Here is a 26,237-nt window from a genome sequence, read left to right as displayed (position 1 = left end):
ACACACACATCCACTCATTCACCCATACAATCAGTCATACATGCAGTCACTCATCAATACAACACTATCATAAGCACTCATACACCTATACAGACACTCACACACCACCACTCAACAAGTTACTCACACACCTTATCAGTCATGCAAAGAATCAATCACACTTCCATTTACTGACCTATACAGTTATACACACACCACATCACTTATTCAAACAGAAACAAACCCATTCTTACTCTCTTATACAATCACTGATACAACTACACACTCATCCATACAGTCACTCTCACAATCACTGACTCTCACGTATAGTCATTTATATACTTCAACTCTCTCATACACTGCCTTTTACATATGTAGTTACTTGGACATGTACCATTGAGACACCCATTCACTCACCAACACACCCATACACACACTCACCCACCCATACAACTGTTTCCACATGCACTCTTGAACCCATACACACAGCGAATCAACCACTCAAACATCTATGCACAGAGTCACACACCTCCCACCCACCCACATACACACTCAGGCACCCATACAAATACTTAGGCAACCAATTGATAACCCATATAGACACTCATGTAGCTACTGACCATCCCATGCAGCAGCTTGTACAACAACAGATAGACTGATATAGACATTCACACAGTTTAGTCACTAACCCATGCATTTAGTAAGACACATGTAATCACTCACTTAAACAGTCAGTCACGCACCTACTAAATCCTACATCCAGACACTTATACACCCACTCATTCTTCCATACACTGTGGCATATATATAATACATATTTAAACTTTAAAGAAAAACACAGTCACTGGATGATATTATCAGTGATGTCATTTGAGATGTCATCAGTGATGTCATCAGTGATGTCCCTGACCATGTCATGAATGATGTAATATGTGATGTCATCCGCAGTGCATTGCGGGTGCGCGAGTTATAGTTAGCTGAACTAACTATAACGGGGGAATTTCTATGGTTTTGTATGAGAGAAATGTCCAACTAACTATAACGTCCCTGAAACCTATGGCTTTTTCAGTGAATATGCCGCTTACGGACTCTGTTGACCTATTCAGGTTGTGGCTTATACAAAGCTAGAGTGCTTCACCATATGTGGGACACTCACAGAGTTTTCGTTCTAACAGCGGCAGGCGAGGGGATGTTTTTATTGACGGTTTTTCCGCACTGATGACGGCAAGAGCCAGAAACGCGTCTGCGGATGTTTTATAGCCGACACATACCCCGTGAGTGCACCGGACCTTGGGAGTACCATCAACTCCTTGTTTTTGCTGTGTAATAAGTGGTTTCCACCACCACTTCCCGGTTGCACCCGCTGCGAGTTCGGCTGGCCCCAGGTGGAATACTGTGTTTTGGATTCAATTTGGGCTGCTGAACCGCCGCTTACGGACTCTGTTGACCTATTCAGGTTGTGGCTTATACAAAGCTAGAGTGCTTCACCATATGTGGGACACTCACAGAGTTTTCGTTCTAACAGCGGCAGGCGAGGGGATGTTTTTATTGACGGTTTTTCCGCACTGATGACGGCAAGAGCCAGAAACGCGTCTGCGGATGTTTTATAGCCGACACATACCCCGTGAGTGCACCGGACCTTGGGAGTACCATCAACTCCTTGTTTTTGCTGTGTAATAAGTGGTTTCCACCACCACTTCCCGGTTGCACCCGCTGCGAGTTCGGCTGGCCCCAGGTGGAATACTGTGTTTTGGATTCAATTTGGGCTGCTGAACCGCCGCTTACGGACTCTGTTGACCTATTCAGGTTGTGGCTTATACAAAGCTAGAGTGCTTCACCATATGTGGGACACTCACAGAGTTTTCGTTCTAACAGCGGCAGGCGAGGGGATGTTTTTATTGACGGTTTTTCCGCACTGATGACGGCAAGAGCCAGAAACGCGTCTGCGGATGTTTTATAGCCGACACATACCCCGTGAGTGCACCGGACCTTGGGAGTACCATCAACTCCTTGTTTTTGCTGTGTAATAAGTGGTTTCCACCACCACTTCCCGGTTGCACCCGCTGCGAGTTCGGCTGGCCCCAGGTGGAATACTGTGTTTTGGATTCAATTTGGGCTGCTGAACCGCCGCTTACGGACTCTGTTGACCTATTCAGGTTGTGGCTTATACAAAGCTAGAGTGCTTCACCATATGTGGGACACTCACAGAGTTTTCGTTCTAACAGCGGCAGGCGAGGGGATGTTTTTATTGACGGTTTTTCCGCACTGATGACGGCAAGAGCCAGAAACGCGTCTGCGGATGTTTTATAGCCGACACATACCCCGTGAGTGCACCGGACCTTGGGAGTACCATCAACTCCTTGTTTTTGCTGTGTAATAAGTGGTTTCCACCACCACTTCCCGGTTGCACCCGCTGCGAGTTCGGCTGGCCCCAGGTGGAATACTGTGTTTTGGATTCAATTTGGGCTGCTGAACCGCCGCTTACGGACTCTGTTGACCTATTCAGGTTGTGGCTTATACAAAGCTAGAGTGCTTCACCATATGTGGGACACTCACAGAGTTTTCGTTCTAACAGCGGCAGGCGAGGGGATGTTTTTATTGACGGTTTTTCCGCACTGATGACGGCAAGAGCCAGAAACGCGTCTGCGGATGTTTTATAGCCGACACATACCCCGTGAGTGCACCGGACCTTGGGAGTACCATCAACTCCTTGTTTTTGCTGTGTAATAAGTGGTTTCCACCACCACTTCCCGGTTGCACCCGCTGCGAGTTCGGCTGGCCCCAGGTGGAATACTGTGTTTTGGATATATATATATATATATATATATATATATATATATTCCACACTTTCGTTCGCGGTTAATCTCTGCCACTTACGTGATGGCGGGCTGCCGGCAGGGTCGCGACCCCTCAATATCCAGAACCAAAACAATCCTTCTCCATTCAAAGATTGCGCCGAGCCCCAATTTTCTTTCAAAGCGTGCTTTATTAATTAAAGCAAGGACAAACAATATTGTTTGTCCTTGCTTTAATTAATAAAGCACGCTTTGAAAGAAAATTGGGGCTCGGCGCAATCTTTGAATGGAGAAGGATTGTTTTGGTTCTGGATATATATATATATATATATATGTTAGTAATAATACATTATTCGGTTGACATAAACCATCAAAGTATACACACAATAAAAATCACCAAAAATATAAAATAGAACAGGAAAACAGAAAATATAACGTATCAATTCAATTCATACTTCATCTCAACCCTAAAAAAAATCAATATTATCATTTTATCCTAGTACATAGTATGAGCTGTGTGAAACACAATCTCCAGTTTCATGATGCAGTAATACATCAATAGCAGCATCCGGGGTATATTTAAGACATCAACACATCCGACACATTATGAGGTAGATCAGTACAAATTTCCCCCTAATGAGGTCAGTGCAAGTTACAGCCAACAATCATGTGCAAATGACAGAAATTACAGACGCAATATCCTATTAAATAATAGCAATTTAAACAATTTGTGTAAAATATTTAAAACTTTAAAATAGTCAATTGATTAAATAGGGAAAATCACTTGAAAAATGTGCACAAACACTAAATACCTACTTTTAAAACGTTGCTTCTCTTGTGCCAAATTGTGAAAAGGCACTCACGTCCAATAAGATTTTGGGAGAGGAATTGCTTTTTTAGATCCTAAACGCTACCAGGTGTCTAATTGTTCCCATGTCTCGACATATTGGGCAAATCCATTTGCAGCGGGAATTGTGATACTCGGGGCAAAAAAACATTATGTGTATCTTGTTCTCATCACTCAGTCCACACTCTGGGTAAACAGTAGAATCTTGTTCCTGGCGCCATTTGTGAGTAAACAATCTTATTGGGAGAGTCCAAAGATGAAAGCCTATATACAGACTCTTGGCTAAAGGAGGTAATATTGAATCTAGGAATTGCTCAAAGAGCGTAGCGGGCTTAAAGTCTAGAAACAAATTGTTCGAGAACCATTTAAGCTGTTTGTTATATAGTCATCGTTGATGTATTTCCAATAAGGTAATTTCAATGCACTGAGGTCTGCTTTGCAGTTGGCTATATATAATAGGTACTCCAATCATTTTCCCAGGGGCCAAAATGTTTGGTCTGTGATGTGACTGAGGGCTGCACTGATGCGAGCAGGATGCCGGTCAGGGGTTTGGAGGGTGGGGGGTTGGCAGGGTAAGGTGGGTTTTGGGGAAGGAAAGCATAGACATCTAGTGGCTGAATTGCACATTGTGAAGCCAGAAAATCTGGGATTAATCCCGGCTTCCCCACTTAACTAAATTATGTGATCATAGACAATTGTTTTATATCACTTTCCCTACTAATTCTTCGTTATCGCATATAAGACCTCAAAATACAAGACTTCAGGATGTGCGCTGTTATGTATATGTTTTTTTTACTGTTTTTGATGGTTGGTCTCAGCCTGACTATAGCCTTTTCCTGGCGAAAATTGTTTACTGTGGCAGAGGGGGTCATGCAGGCAGCGCCTGTTCATAAGGCACTGGTGTGTTGCACAATGCCTCGCTGGATTTGCACAATACAAATACCACATAAATACATAAACGTCAGTGGGATTGTGTTGGCCTGTCCTGTTAGGGTGGATAGGTTTACTGCATTTGAGAGATGGTGTAGGCCTGTCCTGTCAGGGCGAGGTGGGAAGTTTACTTTATTAAGTGGGCGTTGCAGGACTGTCCTGTCCAAGAGTAATTGGTCTGCTGTATTAGCTGGGTGGCAAAGGCCTTTCCTGGCGGCACTGCATGAAGTTACTGTATGTAGGCAATATACAGACCTGTTGTTCGATAGGCCAATAATGGAATTGTTCCACAAAGTTACAATTTTTTCAGGGAGAGGATGTGGCTTTATGACCAGAGCTGCAGACTTCGGAACTGGGGAACCAAATTCGAGTCTGATCGTTTACTCAAAATTCTGTAATCCTGGGCATATCACTTTATCTTCTTGTGTTCGTTAAATTGTGTAATGTAACTGCCACGCATGTAAAGCTCTCCAAAAGCCTTTTGGTCGATTTTGTGCTTGATACAACTGCCCTCCCCCCAACAAATGAAGGCATTGTCAGGTTTCGCCTAGAAACCACATGCACTGTCTCTGCTAGACTTTTGCTTTAAATCTCTTTATTGACCTTTACGTCTATAACATAAAACATGTCAGAGAACATATACAGCCCATTTCCAGTCACAGTGACAATAATATGGTCTCGTTGCTCATCAGATCTTCCGTATGTGTCAAACGATGAGGGAAGAAAAGCTGGGAAGTGGAGAAATGGGAAGAAAAGGGGAAAGGATCAGGTCTCTCTAAAGGTAACAAAAGAAGAGAGTTCAGGTTGTCAGTGTAGTGGTGAGATGTATTTTAATTGGCAGGCAGCAATGGCTGCGTTACTGACAGTCTTTGATATTGGGATTTGTCTATATCATGAGAGGTGAGGTGTGACCGTTGATAACTCGACCCTACTATCTGGTAGGTTAGTCAAATAAGTGTAGATTATGAAGGCTTTATGGGGTGCAGAATTGGTATTTAAGCTGAGACATATAGTCTATTAGCGGTTACCAAATGCGAGAGAATATATGATCACAGGGGCAGATTTACAATTCCTGGCGCATCCCTGCAAATCAGCAGGGATGCGCCAGGAAACTTGCGACACGCATCACAATCCTTGCACCACCACAGATGAGCGGCATTTAAAATGCGGCGCATCATGGCGCAAGGAAATGCAGATGTGTGTCGCATCTGCCGTTGTAACGTTGGTGCAGTGCTGGAGTTGTGTCGCGGGCGCTACGCAACTCCAGCACTGTGCCAACCCGGCCTATCTTGCACATGGTGCGTCACACACTACGCCTGTTTCAAGCAGGCGCAAGGTTTTGATGCAGCGGGGTCGGAAAAGTGACTGAGTGAAATCCTGCACCGGAACGCCCCCCCGCGCCGGAATGCCCACATGAAACCTGACGCAGGTTTCATGTGGCGCAGGGCTTTACAACGTGATGCATCTCCTTAGATGCGTCACGTTGTAAATCCCCAGCAGCATGGCGCTAGCTTTACGCCGCCGCTGCGTCACAGAAGTGTCGCAACGGCAGTGCAAAAGTGGTGCACGGGGCTTGTAAATCAACCCATCTGTTTGTTGGAGTGGCTGTGATTTGTTCCAAGGCGACTACTTGCCACATCCTATAGAACAATAGCGCCATGCGAGGCGCTTTCGTGTTTTACAGTTCAAAGCTATCAATTGTTTTGCCAGTTCTGTCATGTGTCGTATAAGTATGATTTCAGAGCATGCCATGGTGCTCAGAGTTGTAGGTGTCATGCCCCGGAGCACAGTGCACGGGTCATCTGAAATGGAGATTCCATGGTTCCCTTTAATATGGCCTGGAAATTCTTTCCAAAATGTCTGAATGAGTGCACAGATCCACCAGACATGAATAAAAGGTTTCTTTTTCTCTGCCACAGTGCCAACATACTTTTGGTGCAATGGGAAAAATCTTAAGAAGCCAGTTCAGGTGAGATACCATTGATACATGATTTTGTACCCTGATTCTCGCTTTGAGATGCTCCTTAATGTTTTAGGGATAGCTCTCCAGAGATTGTCTCCGTCTTTGGGTGGAATATTGTTGTGTAGATCAGTTCCTATCAGGTTTGGTATGTTTGAGGAAGTCTAGGTCTGGACTTCTATAAGACTTTAAATGTTTGTGAGACCGTTTGAGACCGGCATGTTTGCGAAGCTACAGGATAAACAACTTGATTTGATGATGCCTAATTTTGCATGCAAGGTGCAAGCCCACCATGTCACCTTTGACCTAGAGAAGTTGTCCCATCACCAAGAGGTCTCTTTCCACCCCATTGTTTCTGTGTGCTCTTAGTTGGCATCTCCTTATTGCTAGATTGCGTTGTGTAGCATTGATGGGGTTCTGCTTATCAGAGCATTCTAAAGCTTTTATCTCTGCTGTGAGTTTTTGCTCCTCCAGACAACCCTCCCTCTCTCTATCTATCCCAATTGAGGTGATAGTTCCTCTTATGGTTGGTTTGGAAGTGTCCTATAGAATGTGTTTAGAAGTTGCCTGTTCTGTGTTGTGTGTGAAATAAATGAGATAGCTGTGGTAATAGGCTGAGTGTTTACTGGGTCTTAGAATATGAGGATTAAGGCATCAACAAGGGAGGGGCTTACTGGAGGAGTGTGCGTCATTCCAAGTGAGAGTGAGATGTGCATGATCAGAAATTGATATGTCCAACATTGTGACTGACTCTAGAGTGGGCAAAATAGAATGATTGATCAAGACATAGTCTATGTGAGTGTAGGAGGAATGGACATGAGATAAGTATGAGAAGGTGTAGGTGGTGCCAATCATCTAGTAGGCCCAATTTATATTTCCTTGTTGAGAAGAGCCTACATTGCTCCTGTTCCTCGGTATACATTAGCTAATCCGTCTCGCTCTGGATCCCAGGCTAGATTAAAGTCCCCCCTACTATGATATGCAAGCTAGCATGATGAAGCTGGGTGGACAGGTTATGCTGCATAAATAAATCTTGTGATATATTAGAGCATAAATATTCAATAAGGTAAGGGAGGTTGCCCCTCCAGGTAGGATCAGTTTAAGGTATTGGCCCTGCAGGTCTCCAGTGATATGTACTGGTTTCTGTCCCAGGTGTGGCTTGCATAGAATTGCTATACCTGCTGTTTTTGAGGGAGGGGAGGCCCAATATTGATGGGAATATCGTGCATGGCACATCTGTCGTTGGTCCTCTCTGAGGAGGTGAGTATCTTGCAAGAATATAATGCCGGCATATTGTTGGAGAAGATAGTGCCAAATCTAGCATCTCTTATTAGGCGAGTTGAGGCCCCTGACATCGAGGGAAAGTTCTTCAATAGTAGATGGGATGTTGGCAGGGGAAAATGTTATATGGGATCTGCGATGTGGATCCCATGTGAATGGATCGCTGCCCTGGAGTGAGATAGACCTGTTGTTGATAAGGCAGAGGGGAAGAAGAAAAAAACGAAATAGCCAGGCCAACTGGCCAAGTCCAATAATCCAAGGCCATTGACAATGTGGGTGCGGTGATCATTCCCCACTAAAGGAATAACCCTCGTTGTGTGACTGGAAGTAGTGAAACAGTCTTAACTAGGGGTGGCTGATCTTCGGTGTGTCTGTTTCTTTTAGAGTCAAGATTCCATAGAATGTAGTATGGTGTTTCCTTAGGTCCTCAGATCTCTTACCCTTGGCCCTTTGGAGGTTGCTCTGTGATTTTATAATTGATGAGTCTGGGTTTCAGTCCCCATCTGATGTGTTGAGAGGTACTCTGGTAGTTGGCTCCATCTTTTTCAGCAAGACTTTTGTTTACATACAGTTGGTTTAGAGCCTGCTCATATCTCACCATTTTATTGCTTCAGCGTCACTCTTATTTGCTTCACTCATGCAGGCGTCATGTCCTCATCTTGTGTTTAGGCCTCCCCTCGATCATCAATCAAGTACTTGTGTCGTTCCACAGCTCCCGTTTTTGGAGATCCTTTTTTGTGTATTCAAGCACCCAACATGAGTGATTGTGTTTTCACTCCATCTCCCATATACCCGTCCATGTAGCTATTATTCCCTCCCTACCATCCCCCTTCCATGCTGCTTTTTTCTGTACCGCCTTAATATCCTGTACTCCAGGTCACTGCACTCTACGCCACTGCACGCTACCCTGCACCATTGTACTCATTGCCACTTTACTTTATGCCACTGCACTCTACACCATTCCACTTTATTCTGCACCATTTTGTTCTACACCACTGAATTCTACTCTACACCACCGCATTCTACGCCACTCTACTCGGCTCCACTCTAAGTAACTGCACTCTATGCCACTCCACTCTTCTCTGCACCACTCTATACCACTGCACTTTAGGCTAGTCTACCCTGTGTTACTCTAATCTATACCTCTGCACTCTATGCCACTGCACTCTACTGCACCCCACTGCACTCTATGCCACTTCACTTTATGCCACTGCACTTCACAACACTCTGAATTGAATTGAATTGAATTGACACTTGTATAGCGCGTAGCTACCCAGAAGCATACCAGCGCTGAGCTCGTAACTTAGAGGACCGATCTCTTATGGAAAAAGCCAAGTCTTTCATTGCTTTCAGAACGTCACTCTGCACCATTCTATTTAGGAAACTGCACTCTACTCTATGCCACTGCACTCTATGTCACTCTAATCTGCACCACACTACTCTACACCACTTTACTCTATGCCGCTGTACTGTACACCACTCTAGTCTGCACCCCTCTACTCTACGGTATTGTACTCTACGCCACTGCATTCTATGTCACTGTACCCCACGTTGCTCCGCTCACCTCTATGCCACTGCACCTTATGTTGATGCACTCTGCGGCACTCTACGCTACTGTACTCTACACTACTGCATTATATGCCACTGCACTCTGCACCACGGCACTCTATGCCACTGCACTCTACACCACTCTACCATACTCTACACCACTGCACTTTACATCACTCTACTCTATACCGCTCTATGCCACTGCACTCTCCTCCACTGCACTCTGCGTCACTCTACTCTGCACCACTGCACTCTACGCCACTGCACTCTAAGCCACTGCACTCTATGCCATTGCACTCTACGCCACTCTACTCTACTTTGCACCACTGTACTCAAAGCCACTGTACTCTATGTCCCTGCACTCTACTCTGCACCACTCTACTCTACACCACTGCACTGTACACCAGTGGACTATCTGCCACTGTACTCTTCTCTGCACCACTCTACACCACTACATGCTATGCCACCCTACTCTGCACCATTCTACTCTTTGCCACTCCATACCACTCTACTCTGCACCATTCTACTCTATGCCACTGCACTCTACACTATGCTACTCTACTCTGCACCTCTTTGCTCTACACCCCTTCACTCTACACCACTGCATTCTACTCTATGCCACTCTACACTACGCTATGCCACTCCACGTTCTGTCACTCTACTCTGTCACTCAATTCTACAGCACACCACTCTACTCTATGCTACGCCACTCCACTTCACACAGTGCCACTCTATGCCATTCCACTTAACTCTGCTCCACACCACTCAATGCCATGCCACTCAACTCTACTCTACTCCACTCTGCTTCACTCAATGCCGCTCTACTCTACTCTATGACACTCCAGTCTATGCCACTGCACTCTTTACCACTCTACTCTATGCCGGTCCTCTCCACTCTACTTTACACTACACCACTCTATGTCTGTCCGCTCCACTCCACTCTATGCCGCTCTACTCTACTCTGCACCACCCTAAGTCACAATACTCTACTCTGCACCATTCTACTCTATGCTACTGCACTCTACACTACTCCAATCTGCACCACTTTACTCTATGCCACTGCCCTCTATACCATTCCACTCTACTCTATGCCACTCCACTCTACTCTATGCCACTCCACTGTATGCCACTCTACTCTACATTATGCCACTCCACTCCACACCGTGCCACTCTACTCCATGCCACTTTACTCTATGCCACTTCATTCCATGCCATTCTACTGTACGCTACTCCAGGCCACACCACACTACAACAATTAACTCTCTGCCACTCTACTCCACTCTATGCCACTCCATTTAACTCTATTCCACACCACTCAACGCCATGCCACTCAACTCTACTCTACTCCAATCTGCTCCACTCCACCCCGCTCCACTCTATGCCTCTTCACTGAATGCCACTCTATGCCACTCCACTCTACGCCAATCCACTCCAAGCCACTCTACCACTTCACTTCACTTCAAACCACTCTAGGCCATGCCACTCGACTCCACTCTGCGACACTCCACGCTGCTGTACAACTAAACTAGCTCTTGCATTGGTGAATCCTCCTGGGTTTGCCAGTGCTTGCTTTTTTTGCGTTATATTATCCTGTCTTATAATGGAGGGGCTGGGAGGAATGTTTAGGCCTGTCTTATTTGGCAGCCTGCTGGATATCTGAGAGCCTGCTTTGAAGAGATTTCTGGCCGGGCTCCAGCCTCAAGAGCAGCTGTTGATTATGTAAGATTCTGAGAAAGCGCGGAGCGGGAAGAGAGTCTTAGGGAGCTGCCCTCCTGTAAGAATAGCTGTGCTGAAAATTACTTCCATACAGGGGGAACCTTCGAGAACATGCCAGGTCTGTGCAGGCTGGTCATTAACGCTCTTAGACAACAGGCGCCCCTTTCAGCATATAACAGTTAAGAAGGCGACTACGCTTGAATTCAGGTGGAATTCATCAATAGGAAAGGAGGGTGATGTCTTGCAGCCTCCTCCTCATGGGACCAGAAAGTTCCATTGGGGGAGTAAAGGGCCAACGGCAACCAGATCCAGGCTTAGACTGGGCCACATGTGTGGCTGCAGCCAGAGATATGTTCAAGATCACACATAGAAAAATGGCATTAGGGCATTACAAAGGAAAACAAAGGTCTTATTTGCATGAACAGTAAGGTCAAATAAGCTGAGTGAGGGAGAACATGTCAGGAAATCCCTCAGTGAAGCAAATACATAATCTTATAATTATCACTGGATAAAGAGCAATACAGTAAAGCAAGCTGTTACTATTAGGTGATGTTTTGCAGCCTGCCATTATTACAGAATTACATCAGGCCATTTACAGGAGGTGCTTTGGCTGGCAACATTGCTGGTTTTCAATGGTGCAATACCGCATGCCGTAACTAGGTGACATTTTGCAGCCTGGAATTGTTGCAGCATTACAGTGATATTAGAAACACAGGTAGTCACTAGTGTTTTTTCTGTAAAACAAAAACATGAATGAGTACAAGAACGCAAATGATGGCATAAATGGAAGCCAGACCTCACATATTTAGAGCTAGTTTGTGAACAGACTAACATGTTGATCAACTAAAGATCAATGTAAAAAAAAAAATACACAACCAAAATCAACAAGCATCGGCAAAGCCAATAGGTTTTGCCTGTGCAAGAACTAATGGCTTTGCCAATATGTTTTAGCCATGCTCTCCACCAGCTTGTCTGCTGTTTAACATGGCTAAAAGTTTGTGGCATAAAGGAGAATGGTGCGGAGTGGAGTGTCGTGAAGTAGAGTATCGTGGAGTAGAGTGGAAAGTTATGGAGTGGTGGAGAGAGTCAAAGAGGGGCAGGGAGTCGTGTAGAGTAGAGTTGAGTAGCGTGGAGTGGAGTGAAGTGTATTGTCATGGACTGGCATAGAGTGGAGTGGCATACAGTGTCAAGGAGTGTTAAGGAAGAAGTAGAGTGTCGTAAGGTGGAAGGCCGTAGAGTGGAATAGAGTGTTGTAGAGTTGAGTGGTGTAGAGTGGAGTAGATTGTCATACAGTGGAGAAGCATAGAGTGTTGTGCAGTGGCGCAGAGCAGAGTAGAGTGGCATAGATGGTGTTGCACAGAGGGAAGTAGAGTGTTGTAGAGCAAAGTGCCATAGAGTGGAGTACATTGGCATAGAGTGGAGTGGCATAGAGTATAGTCGTATAGTAGAGTAGAATGGTATAGAGTGGTTTAGAGTAGACTAGAGTGGAGTGGCATGCAGTGTCAGAGTGGGGTGGTGTAGAGTGGAGTATTGGAGTTGCATAGAGTTGAGTAGTGGAGTGGAGATGAGTGGAGTAGTGTGTCGTAGAATAGAGTGGAGTAAAGTGACATGGAGTGGCGTAGAGGGAGTTGCATAGAGTGTCGTAGAGTGGAGTAGTGGCATAGAGTATTGTAGAGGGGAGTGGCATAGAGTGGAGGAGAGTGTCATAGAGTGGATTAGAGTTTAATGGAGTAGAACATCATAGAGTGGAGTATTGTATAGTGGAGTAGAGTAGCCTAGAGGGAAGTGGCATAAAGTACAGTGGTGCAGAGTAGATTGGCTTAGAGTGCTGCGGCTTAGAGTGCATTGGTTTTGAGTAAAGCGGTGTAGAGTGCATTGGCATAGATTGCAGTGACGGAGAGTAGGGAGGTGCAGAGGAGAGTAGAGTAGTCCAGAGTAAAGTGATGCAGAGTAGAGTAGAGTGGAGTGGCACAGCGTTGATTGCAATGGTGTAGAGTGCAGTGGCATAGAGTGGAGTGGTGCAGGGTGGAGTGAAGTGGCGTAGAAGGGCAGTGACGTAAAGTACATTGTTTCAGAGTAGACTGAAGCGGTGCTGGGTAAAGTGGTTTGGTGCACGATGGAGTGCAGAGTTGTCAAGTAGATTAGAGTGGCTTAGAGTGTAGTGATGTAGAGTGCATTGGCATATGCAGTGTAGGGTGCAGTGGCATGGAGTGCAGAGGTGCAGAGTAACATAGAGTTCAGTGGCGGAGAGTGCAATCTTGCAGAGTAGAGTGCCTTGGAGTGCATTGGCACTGATAGCAGTGGCATTGAGTAGAGTGTTCCTGAGTAGAGTGCTGCAGAGAGCAGTGGTGCACAGTACAGTGGTACAGAGTAGAATAGAGTGGCGTAGTGTACAGTAATGTAGAGGGCAATGGTGTAGAGTGGTGTAGCATCACGTGGTGGAGAGTTCTGTGGTGGAAAGAGTGCAGTCTTGAAGAGTAGAGTGTCTTAGAGTGCAGTGGTGTAGAGTGCATTGGTGTAGCTGCAGTTGCATAGAGTCGAGTATTGCAGTCTAGAGTGCTACAGAGAGCAGTGGCATATAGCACAGTGGTGCAGACAGAATAGAGTGGTTTAGTGTGCAGTGAAGTAGAGCGCGATGGTATAGAGTGGCGTAATATGCGGTGGCATAGAGTGCAATGTCGTAGAGTGTTGCAGAGTATAGTGGCATGAAATGCAGTGGTACAGCGTAGTTGGGGTAGAGTGCAGTGGTGTAGATTACATTGGTTATGAGTAAAGTGGTCTAGAGTACATTGGGTAGAGTGCTTAGGTTTAGAGTAGAGTGGCATAGAGTGCAGTGGAGTACAGTATTGTGGTGCAGAGTAGAGTGGTGCAGCATTGAGTAGCGTGGCATACAATGCAGTGGCCTAGAGTAGATTGTTTCAGAGTAGAGGGAAGTGGCATAGAGTGATGTGGTGCAGGGTAGGTAGGATGGTGCAGGGTACAGTGGAGTGACATAGAGCAGTGGCGTAAAGTGCACTGGTGTAGAGTGGATGGAGCAGAGAGGAGTGGCCTAGACTAGAGTGGTGTAGTGTGCAGTGACGAAAGTGCAGTGGTGCAGAGTAAAGTAGCGAGGTGTACAGTGAAGTAGAGTAGAAGCAGGGGTGTAGAGTCCAGTGGTACACAATAGGTTACAGCGACATAGAGTGCAGTGGTGCAAGGTAGAGTGGTGGTGAGTTCAGTGGAGGAGAGTGGAGTGTAACAGAGTAGAGTGTTGTAGAGTACAGTGGTGTAGCGTAGAGTGTAGTAGAGTGTACTAGTGTAGAGTACAGTGGTATAGAGTAGAGTGGTGCAGAGTAGAATAGATTAGCATAGAGTTCAGTGACATAGAGTGCAATGGCATAGAGTGCATAGGCATAGAGAGCAGTGGTATAGAGTAGAGTGGCACACAGTGCAGTACTGCAGTGTCTTGGTTTTGAGCAAAGTGGTGTAAAGTGCAGTGGTGTGGAGTGCGGTTCTGTAGAGTGCAGTGGCTGTAGTGATGTCCCTTCTAGGACCTCCTTGATTCTTCCTTAGTTTAGCTTATTAGCTGCTTTAGGCTGCTTCTGCTTGCACAACCGCACATAACACCTTTATTATTGTGACATTATTTTAGAAATACCCTTTACATGTTGTTTTGTTATTCAGGGACTCTTCTTGGAATTTCGTCGGCACATTTCGTACAAGGACATTTAGAATACATAACACCATGTTGTACTTTGTTCTGCTCAGTCAGCAACAGCTCATACTTTTTTAGACATAACACGGTAGCTCAGCTGCAGCTTTCCAACACAATAGTTTTATCATATTAACTATGTTTGGTCTCTTTGTGGGCAGAGAGGGGAATTCTGGCACAGAGAACTGTCCTGAAACTAACGCATGCCAGGTATGGGGTCCTTTGCTAATCCCAGAGATCACTAATATAACCCTTTGCTCACAAAGTAAGAATAGGCCTAGACCAAGAGATAATTTGCCATGGATGAGTTGTTCTTTGTATGCAGTCGGCTAGTAATGTTGATTGCTTTGCTTAGTTGGATTTGTCAACTTAATCGCAGCACATCTTCTTCATAATAGACTAGGATAGTTTCAATAAATATATTGTAATCTTCCATTGTGTCGTCTGTTTACTAAGGGCATGCATGGGTGAGAGACGGAAGGTGATGATCTCTTTCCATAGTTCCCTTGGGGACTATAGGTTCATGTTCTAGGTTTGCCAAAATCACCTGCTACTCTGGAAGGTCAGGAGTTCAGGTGAGACACTGTGAGCTAGCCCAGATTTGGGTTGCAGTGTACTGATGTGGTAGAGAGACTTACATTCTGACATTCTGACATCCCAAGGCACAGTTCTGTTCACCAGCAGAATCACTACAACATGGCATAGAGCAGAGTGGCATAGAGTGGAATAGTATAGAGTGAAATAGAGTAGCATGGAGTGCAGTTGCATAGAGTCGATTGCTTCAGAGTAGAGTGAAGCGGCATAGAGTGCAGTGGCATAGAGTAGAGTGCCGTAGTGTGCAATGTCATAGAGTACAATGATGCAGAAGAGATTAGAGTGCTTCATTGGCGTAAGGTGCAGTGACGGAGAGTGAAGCAGTGCAGAGTGGATTCATGCAGGGTACACTGCAGTGGCGTAGACCGCAGTAATGCAGAGTAGAGTGGAGTAGAGTGGAGTGGCGTAGAGTACATTGGCATAGAGTGGCAAAGAGTAGAGTGGTGCAGAGTTAAGCGCAGTGATGTAGAGTGTAATGGTATAGAGTAGAGTAGTGTAGAGTTCAGTGGCAGAGAGCGCAGTGTTGCAGAGTAGACTGGCATAGAGTGCATTGGTGTAGAGTGCAGTGGAGTAAAGTGGTGCAGATTAGAGTGACGTAGAGAGCAGTGGTGTAGAGTACAGTGGTGCAGAGTAGAACAGAGTGGTGTAGATTGCAGTGACGTAGAATACAATATTGTACATTGCAGTGGAGTAGACTGTTTCAGTGTAAAGTATCGTGCGTGGAGTACAGTGCAGTCATGCACAGTAGATTGGCATAGAGTCCTGTGGCGTAGAGTGCATTATTTTTTAGTAAAGTGTTTTGGTTAGAGCAGAGTGCAGGGGCAGAGGGTAGAGTGATACAGACTAAAGTAGAGTGGAACAGAGTGGAGTGGTGCAGCGTAGATTGCAGTGGAGTAGAGTAGAGTCGATTGGCACAGAGTAGGTTGTTTCAGACTAGAGCAAAGGGGTGCAGAGTGGAATTGTGCACGGTAGAATGCAGTGATGCAGGATAGAGTGCAGTGGCATAGAGCCAAGTGGCATAGAGTGCAGTTGCATACAGTAGATTGCTGCAGAGTACAGTGACCAGAGTACAGCGAGTACAGCGACCCTTGACCCCTGGGTAGGTCGCTCCCCTGCCCTCACAGCGCCACCAGATTACCTGCGCCTGCCTTCTCACTGTGTCTGTGGTGTTGCCTGTACCCCGAGTGTCCCTGCTGTCGCCCGTTGTGATCGCGCTCCCCTTTACTTCTGTACCCCTGAGTGTCTGTTTGCCCGTTTGTGATCGCGCTCCCCTTTTACTTCTGTACCCCTGAGTGTCTGTTTGCCCGTTTGTGATCGCGCTCCCCTTTTACTTCTGTACCCCTGAGTGTCTGTTTGCCCGTTTGTGACCGCGCTCCCCTTTTCTCTCCCGTGTATCCCGTGTGCCTGTTGTTCTAACTGCCCCCGCCGTCCCCCTCGTCCTCCGCCGCTTTTCCCTCGCGTCTCGCTCGTCTTTGTACCTTTTTTTGGTACTTTTTGTTTTCCCAGGCCTCCTCGCCTTTCTCGAGGCCTACAGCCGCTTTTCCCGCTTTTCTCCCACCTACCCGCCCCCCTCCCGCCTCCCAGCTGACCCCGCCTCCCCGGCTACCCTTAAATGGCGGCCGCTGCGAGGCAGGGGTAGCGACCCTTGACCCCTGGGTAGGTCACTCCCCTGTCCTCACAGCGCCACCAGATCCCCTGCGCCTGCCTTCTCACTGTGTCTGTGGTGTTGCCTGTACCCCGAGTGTCCGTGCTGTCGCCCGTTGTGATCGCGCTCCCCTTTACTTCTGTACCCCTGAGTGTCTGTTTGTCCGTTTGTGATCGCGCTCCCCTTTTACTTCTGTACCCCTGAGTGTCTGTTTGCCCGTTTGTGATCGCGCTCCCCTTTTACTTCTGTACCCCTGAGTGTCTGTTTGCCCGTTTGTGACCGCGCTCCCCTTTTCTCTCCCGTGTATCCCGAGTGCCTGTTGTTCTAACTGCCCCCGCCGTCCCCCTCGTCCTCCGCCGCTTTTCCCTCGCGTCTCGCTCGTCTTTGTACTTTTTTTTGGTACTTTTTGTTTTCCCAGGCCTCCTCGCCTTTCTCGAGGCCTACCACCGCTTCTCCCGCTTTTCTCCCACCTACCCGCTCCCCTCCCGCCTCCCAGTTGACCCCGCCTCCCCGGCTACCCTTAAATGGCGGCCGCTGCGAGGCAGTGGTAGCGACCCTTGACCCCTGGGTAGGTCGCTCCCCTGCCCTCACAGCGCCACCAGATCCCCTGCGCCTGCCTTCTCACTGTGTCTGTGGTGTTGCCTGTACCCCGAGTGCCCGTGCTTTCGCCCGTTCTGATCGCGCTCCCCTTTACTTCTGTACCCCTGAGTGTCTGTTTGCCCGTTTGTGATCGCGCTCCCCTTTTACTTCTGTACCCCTGAGTGTCTGTCTGCCCGTTTGTGATTGCGCTCCCCTTTTACTTCTGTACCCCTGAGTGTCTGTTTGCCCGTTTGTGACGGCGCTCCCCTTTTCTCTCCCGTGTATCCCGAGTGCCTGTTGTCCTAACTGCCCCCGCCGTCCCCCTCGTCCTCCGCCGCTTTTCCCTCGCGTCTCGCTCGTCTTTGTACCTTTTTTTGGTACTTTTTGTTTTCCCAGGCCTCCCCGCCTTTCTCGAGGCCTACCGCCGCTTTTCCTGCTTTTCTCCCACCTACCCGCCCCCCTCCCGCCTCCCAGCTGACCCCGCCTCCCCGGCTACCCTTAAATGGCGGGCGCGCGCAGCGGGCGCGCCGCTGGCACGCCGAAGGCGCGCCTAAGGCAAGCCCGTCTGCGCCTGGACCGCGACCAGCGCCCGAACCCCTGGCCCCCGCAACCCCCGCCTGCCCTACGACTCCGCCACCCTCGCCATCCTCAACCCCGGCCGCACGCCGGGCTGCTACCGCGCCACCCCGAAACGAAGCCACGGACCCTTCACCTGCAGCAACTGCTGCTTCACCTGTCTACGGACTCACACCGCTCCCGTCAAAATCGACTCCCCCGGAAGCAATCTCCACTGCATCCTGGTCAACACCCGATCCGTCCACAGGCACGCCATCGAACTGTGGAACCTCATCAACTCAACGAACCCGGACATCGCCTTCCTCACCGAGACCTGGATGAACCCCTCCTCGGCACCCGACATTGCCATAGCCATCCCCGACGGCTACAAAATCATCCGGAAAGACCGCACCAACCGCATCGGAGGAGGCATCGCCATCGCACACAAAAGCTCCATCCGTATCTCGACACACACCGACAACTCACTCCCCGACGCCAAACACCTCCACTTCGCGATCCACAGCGACCCCAAGACCACTCTCAGAGGCACCCTCATGTACAGACCACCAGGACCACACACCAAGTTCTGCGAAGACATCGCAGACTTCGTCAATCCTCACGCACTCTCATCCACCGACTACATCCTCCTAGGAGACCTCAACTTTCATCTGGAGAACCACACCGACAATAACACCACCGCCCTACTGGACAACCTCACCAACCTGGGACTGAAACAGCTAGCCAACACCCCCACCCACTACGCCGGACATACGCTCGACCCCATCTTCTCCTCCAGCAAACACACCACCTTCAGCCACACCACCGAACTCACCTGGTAGGACCACAGCTGTGTCCACTTCAGCTTCAAGAAGACCACCGTGCATCACCACACCCAGCAACCACCAAGAAGACACTGGAATCGAATCACCACAGAACAGCTCGCATCATCCCTCTCCCAGAACCAACCCACCAGCACCACCGACCCCAACAAAGCCGCCAACAACCTCACGAGCTGGATCGCCGACTGCGCCAACCTCCTGGCCCCCCTTAAGACTCAAGCTAACACCAACAACCACAAGAAAAACTCCTGGTTCACCCCCGACCTCAAGGACTCCAAGAAAGAATGCCGCACCCGCGAGAAGACGTGGCGCCTCAACCAGACCGAGGAGAACATGTCAGCTCTCAAGGACGCCACCCGCGAACACCACCAACGCCTCCGCGCCGCACGAAAAACAGCCTACCAGAACAGACTCGACAACAACGCCCACAACAGCAAGGAACTATTTGGCATCGTCAAAGAACTCTCCAACCCGGACGCAGAAAACAACTCCATCCCTCCCTCACAGGACCTCTGCGACTCCCTCGCTGTCTTCTTCCACCACAAGATCACCGACATATACGACAGCTTCACCACCACCAATACGAACCCCCCCCCCCCGGAACCCGCAACTGACATCACCACGATCCTCACCTGGAGCCCAACCACCACCGAGGAAACCACCCGAGTCATGAACTCGATCCACTCTGGATCCCCTTCCGACCCCTGCCCGCACCACATCTACAACAAGGCCAACAACATCATCGCACCCCACCTCCGAGACGTCATCAACGCATTCATCACCACCGCCACCTTCCCAGAGAGCTGGAAACACGCAGAGCTCAACGCCCTCCTGAAGAAACCCACAGCGGACCCCACCGAACTCAAAAACTACCGACCCATCTCTCTCCTACCGTTCACCGCCAAAGTGATTGAGAAAATCATCAACGCTCAACTCACCACCGCCCTGGAATCCAACGACTCCCTTGACCCCACACAGTTCGGCTTCAGGGCTAACCACAGCACCGAAACCGCCCTCATCGCAGCCACGGACGACATCAGATCCCTGACCGACAAGGGAGAAACAGTGGCCCTCATACTCCTGGACCTCTCCGCAGCCTTCGACACGGTCTGCCACCATACCCTGATACACCGCCTCAGCAACACCGGCATCAGAGGCAAGGCCCTGGAATGGATCATCTCCTTCCTCTCCGGAAGAACTCAGAGAGTCCGCCTGCCCCCCTTCAGATCTACAGCCACGGAGATCATCTGCGGCGTACCCCAAGGATCCTCCCTCAGCCCCACTCTCTTCAACGTCTACATGACCCCCCTGGCGAACATCGCACGCAAACACGGACTCGACCTCATATCCTACGCCGACGACACCCAGCTCATCTTATCCCTCACCAACAACCCCACCTCAGCAAGGACCAGACTACACGAAGGCATGAAGGAAGTAGTGAACTGGATGACAGACAGCCGGCTGAAACTGAAAACAGACAAAACGGAGGTCCTCATCCTCGGCCCCACTCCCAACGCATGGGATGACTCCTGGTGGCCCCCCGCCCCAGGCAGCACCCCCCAACCCACCGACCACGCACGCAACCTCGGCTTCATCCTGGACTCATCCCTCTCCATGACCAGACAAGTTAACTCGGTGACCTCAGCATGCTTCAACACCCTCCGCATGCTCCGCAAGATCTTCCGCTGGATCCCCACCGACACCAGGAAGACCGTCACTCACGCCCTCGTCACCAGTCGCTTGGACTACGGGAACACCCTGTACGCCGGCATCACCACCAAGCTGCAGAGGAAACTGCAACGGATCCAGAACGCTGCCGCACGACTCATCCTGGACATACCCCGCCACCACCACACCTCCGGACACCTGAGGAAACTTCATTGGCTCCCAGTCAACAAGAGGATCACCTTTAGACTCCTCACTCACGCACACAAAGCCTTGCACAACCTGGGACCTAAACTCATCAACAGCCGCGTCTCCTTCTACGCTCCTCCGCGCACTCTACGCTCAACCGGACAAGCCCTGGCAGCCGTACCCCGCATCCGCAGAGCCACCGCCGGAGGAAGATCCTTCTCTTTCCTGGCAGCGAAGACCTGGAACTCTCTACCCAGCCACCTTCGCAGCATACCCGATCACCTCTCCTTCAGAAGGCAGCTCAAGACCTGGCTCTCTGAGCTCTGACCCCCCCCCCCCACCAAGCGCCTTGAGACCCTTTATGGGAGAGTAGCGCGCTTTACAAATGCAAATGATTGATTGATTGATTGAGTGAAGTTGCATAAAGTCCAGTGGCATAGAGTAGAGTGGCATAGAGTGCAGTGGCATAGAGTGCAGAGTTGCAGAGTAGAGTGGAGTGGTGTAGGGTGGAGTGGCGTGGATGAGTGGGCGTGGAGTGGTGTAGAGTATAGTGGTGCATAGTAGAGTGCAGTGGCCTAGAGTAGAGTGATGCAGAGTAGAGTGGAGAGGCATAGAGTGAAGTGGTGTAAAGTAGAATGATACAGAGTAGAGTGCAGTGACGCAGTGTGGAGTGGTGCAGAGTGGATTGGTATAGTGTGGAGAGATGCAGAGTAGAGTGCAGTGGGGTGGAGTGGAGTGGTACAGAGTAGAGTGGAGCGATGCAGTGTGGAGTAGCATGAAGTGGAGAGGTGTAGTGTGGAATGGTGCAGAGTGGAATGGGGTAAAGAGGAGCATGCATGGTATGGTGGTGTTCTGCCATTACAAACAACACATATTCAATTGAAATTACTATCACATTTGCACAGACATACAGTTTTACTAATAAAAGTGTACAGTTCACAAACGATAATGTGTGAAAGTGTTATCACCTGGTGTATTGACTTGTTTGATGGTATTAAAATATTTGATACCCCCACACTTCAGAATTACCCGAATTATCCAAGTAGCCAGGTTGATTGTCATATAAATCCTCTCACTTTGAAGTCAGAGAAAGAAAAACAAACACCAAGCTCCCTGGAGGACAGAGGCTGACATTTGACCTCTGTCTTTGAATGCACAGCAAATGTGACAAGATAAGAACAAGGGGGCTTATTTACAAGCCCCTTACGCCGCCAGTACATCATTTTCCCCATATTAAAAGTGAAGTACCAGCAGTGCAAGGGGCTTATAAATAAGCCCCAAGACTTAAAGGCCTTTCTACAGAAAGGGAGCACAGGGGAGCTTTCCGAATGTCCCCAAGATGTCATTTACAAACCTGGCTTTCACCTCAAAAACAGTCAAAGTGTCAATGAAATGTTACTGGACAGAGTTTGCAGGGCACACTTGAGTCACTAAGGTGCTGAAGCCCATATCTTCTGGGATCATGAATGCAATACCAATAGAGGCATTAATAGGTGATATTTTATGACCTGCCAATGCCATGGCTCCTGGATTACAGCATGATAGATGACTGCACTGTGCATTACAGAGCTGTGTATGGTTTACAGGTCTAGAGTAGGAGGGGTGTTAATGGGACAAATTGAGGTACATTTGCAGAATACTGTGTGGCTCCAAGGACTGTAATAGTTGGGAGTGCTGGACAGCAGTGCGTTAGTGAATATTGAAAGGCGTTGGGTATCAAATTTGAGGTAGACTGACAGATCTGTGGGTGAGTCTCTCCTCTGAGCTAGCGAGACCTGCTGCAGGCCAGGAGGAATGCAGAGGTGTGCGTGAAAAAACCGCTGCAGGCAAAAGATGGCTAAAACAGTGTGCTGCATAAGGTACAGCAGTCATTCGTATGAGAGGATGGATGAGGACAGTTCATCTCTTTTGTTTGTGTGAGGATAGCTGTCTGCTTGGCCATGGGTCTACAGAAGTGTGTTTGTAGGCGGTTTTGTGCTTGCTTTCATAAGGAGGTGGTGTGGGTTTGTGTGAGGGTGAATTGCAGGCCTGGATCCAATAGAAGGGTGTAGATGTTTGTTTGTGTGAGGTTTGATGCAGGTGTGTGTATGTTTTAGGTTAGGTCAACACTTCAGTGATGGAGGTGCATCTTTTGGTTTGTATAATGGTGGGTGAAGCTTTGTGTATGAGCATGTGTACACATTCGGGAGTGCATGCTATATAGGTGGGTATTTGTCTGAGGGTCGTTGTAGGTGTGTATCCACTCACATTCACAATACCGAACGTCGGTGCATGCATTTGCTTGGGGGTGAGTGAAGGTTGGGAGCCGTTTTGGTTTTGTATGAGTGTGGGCAATGCATTTATGTGAATGATGGTGAGTACAGTTTTGGGTTTGTGCAAAAGTGGATGCAGATTTGGCTTTGTGATGGTGGGTGCAGGTATGTGCTTGAGAGTGAATGTTCGTGTGCAGGAGTGGGTGCAGGATCAGTTTTGTATGAGTGTGGGTGACGGTGTATGTGAGAGATGGGTGCAAGTGTGTGCATTACGATGGGGCAGCTGTGTGCATAGAGATGCTGGTGTGTGAATTCGACTGGTTGCAGACGAATGTGAGAGTGGGTTCAGTGTGTGTTTGAGGGCGGATTTCAGTGTGTAAATGTGGGTGCAGTAGTGTGTATGACATTGGGTAGCACTGTGATTATGAGGGTAGCTGCTGGTGCGATTATAAGGGTGAGTACATGTGTGCATGAGGGTGGATACAAGCATGGGGGCAACTAGGCCTGAACTTCAGGGGGGCTAGTAGTTCAAGCCTCGATGATGGGGCTACAACTTCACGCAATGGAAGTGGAGACATCCTCTAAGCCAGTATGAGACAACAGAGTAGCAAAGACGGCTGGTGTGCCTTTAATATGTTAACACATGCAAACAGCATATGTGCATGCCTATATTTACCTTAAAGCCAACTCTATTGGCTTTGACAGTGCTTTATTCTGAGATGCTAAGCACTGCTGAAAGCTTCAAGTGTATGCACCAGACCTGCGAGTATTAGATGTCTGCAGGGCAAGGTGACCTCAGAAACGTCCATTCTGCTTCACATGATGTCTGTTCTGTGGGTGTGCTCTTCGGGTGGATGCAGGTGACAGCACCTTCCAAACCAGGTATTGGTTACATAAATATGACCTGATTGCTGCAATGTGTTTATCGGCTACCTCGTTATATTTCAGGGTGGCGGGTGTTATATATAACATGTTTATATTAAATGTGTAGTTTACGTATGGTGTTAAATGATTTTCATAAACTGTAACAATACTTTATAGCATTGAATATACCTCTATAGTAGGTACTAGGTTTGTAAATATTGCTTGCACTGCATACAGTGAGGTGATGGCAGTGTTGTCAAATTGTAATTATTGGTGCTGAGATTTTCAATGATGCACCATTACTAATAAAGGGATCTCAGCAATTATTGGGCTTTATTTTTGCACTGAGCAGAGCATCTGCCACATTGTTAAAAAAACACTTTCCTTTAGTGCAAAATGACGAGTGGGAGGAGGAGTCGCTGTGTTGAGGCTGTTGCGGGCTCAGAGATTGGAGCTGCAGGCCAGGGAAACCCCTTTTGCGACCCGAGGGTGCAGCAGGCTTGGACCTCAGGGGAGCGGGTCCAAGGCTGCTAAGTGACTGGGCTGAGTGCCCAAAATATTTTCTTGTGACTCCCTGTGGCCCTGAAGTGCGGTTTGAGCGTGGACCCTGCCGGGCACTCTCGGAGTGGTGTGGTCACAGAGCGGCCCCTTCCTGACGCTCAGTAAAGCAAGGTACTTCTCTGCCCTGAGTCATTTTCTCAGTGAGCTGGCTTTGACTCTGATTCCTGCTGCCGACTCCCACAGTTTGGGCTTGCAATGGAGCAACATGGGGAGCAATTGGGGGGATGTGATGGGGATGACAAGCTCCCCGCAGCCAACATTGAGTCTCTCCACTCCCTCACATCGTGCAATAACTACACTCCACGCTGTTACTTGAAGCGTAAAAGGCCATTTTATTAGGACACGGTTGCAACATTTTAACTTTATTAATAGTACATAATTGCAAACATATATAATTTTTATCATCCCATTCCGACTCATTCTCCCTTCACCAATATCAAACCATCTCACCTGTTTGGCTCGTCCCCTTTCACTCGGTGACCTCTGTCATTTTCCCTATTCTCACCATCACTTGCCCTCCAAGCATCCCCTGTTGAATTTCCTTCGTTGCCCATTGCCTCCCGTGCCCCGCTATCAGTCACCTGTGTACCCTCCCCCTCGAGGGGTGGATCTGCCTGTATGTGACTCACCACCCCTCCCGAGTACCATAACGCCACTGCTCTGCAACCTGCCCTAAACTGGCACGTCAAAATCAAACAACACCCGATCCCTCCCTACAAATTGTAGGGTGGGTGGGTGGACTAACTTTTTACCCCTGCCCTCCCGGTGGTGCTAGGTGTCAGGAAGAGGCTGTATCCTCCTCCTCTGACACCTTTATACCCACCCAACTCCTGCCCCTTCCCCTACTCCTTTAATCCCTCCCCACCTTGTCCTTCTGGCTATCGCGTGAAGTGCCCCTAGGGAAGACTGCTCTGTGGCCTTCACTTCCCCTGGTGGCCGGCATCGTGCAATAACTACACTCCACGTTGTTATTTGAGGCATAAAAGGCCATTTTCTTAGGACAAAGTTGCAACATTTTAACTTTATTAACAGTACATAATTGCAAAAATATAACTTTTATTATCCCATACCGACTCATTCTCCCTTCACCACTCTCAAACCACCTCACCTGTTGGACGCTTCCCCTTTCACTTAGTGACCTCCTTCATCTCCCCATTCTCACCTTCACTTTCCCTCCAAGCATCCTCTGTTTAATTTCCTTCGTTACTCATTGCCTCCCGTGCTCTGTTATCTTTCACCTGTGTACCCTCCCCCGAGGGGTGGATCCGCCCGTATGTGACTCACCACCCCTCCAAAGTACCGCCAACCAGTGAACCCCCGTAGAGCTGTTACCTGCCCCCCCACCACAGTTCCTGTGCACCTTTTGCCTCCCTTCAGCCAACCCTGCAGCACCATGTGGATTTCCTTCCACCATTTATTAACCGCATCCTGTGTTCCAATCACATCCTCTGCCATTCCCCAACTGTGAAAGGTGCACACCTTCATTTTTTGAAACAATACCGCCTCTTCCTCCTTAAATCCCACCCGTGCAAGAACCATCATGTCTCTTGCCTGGCAAACTCCCCCCCCCAGTCCTATCCCATTTCCTGCAGGCCTTTTCCATTGCTGCATTGATGGCAGCCCCATTCCATCCTGTGCAAGGCACGATTCATTCAAATTAACCAAATGTCAGTAAATTCCTCCTTATTGCCACCATATCCCTTTGCATATGTTGGCGTAGTATCAGACGTGACAGACGCACTAGGTC

This window comes from Triturus cristatus, chromosome 4_2, assembly GCF_964204655.1.
Source record: "Triturus cristatus chromosome 4_2, aTriCri1.1, whole genome shotgun sequence".
In the NCBI taxonomy this organism is placed as follows: Eukaryota; Metazoa; Chordata; class Amphibia; order Caudata; family Salamandridae; genus Triturus; species Triturus cristatus.
The sequence above is the reverse complement of the archived record's forward strand: the minus strand, read 5'-3'. Positions refer to the sequence as shown.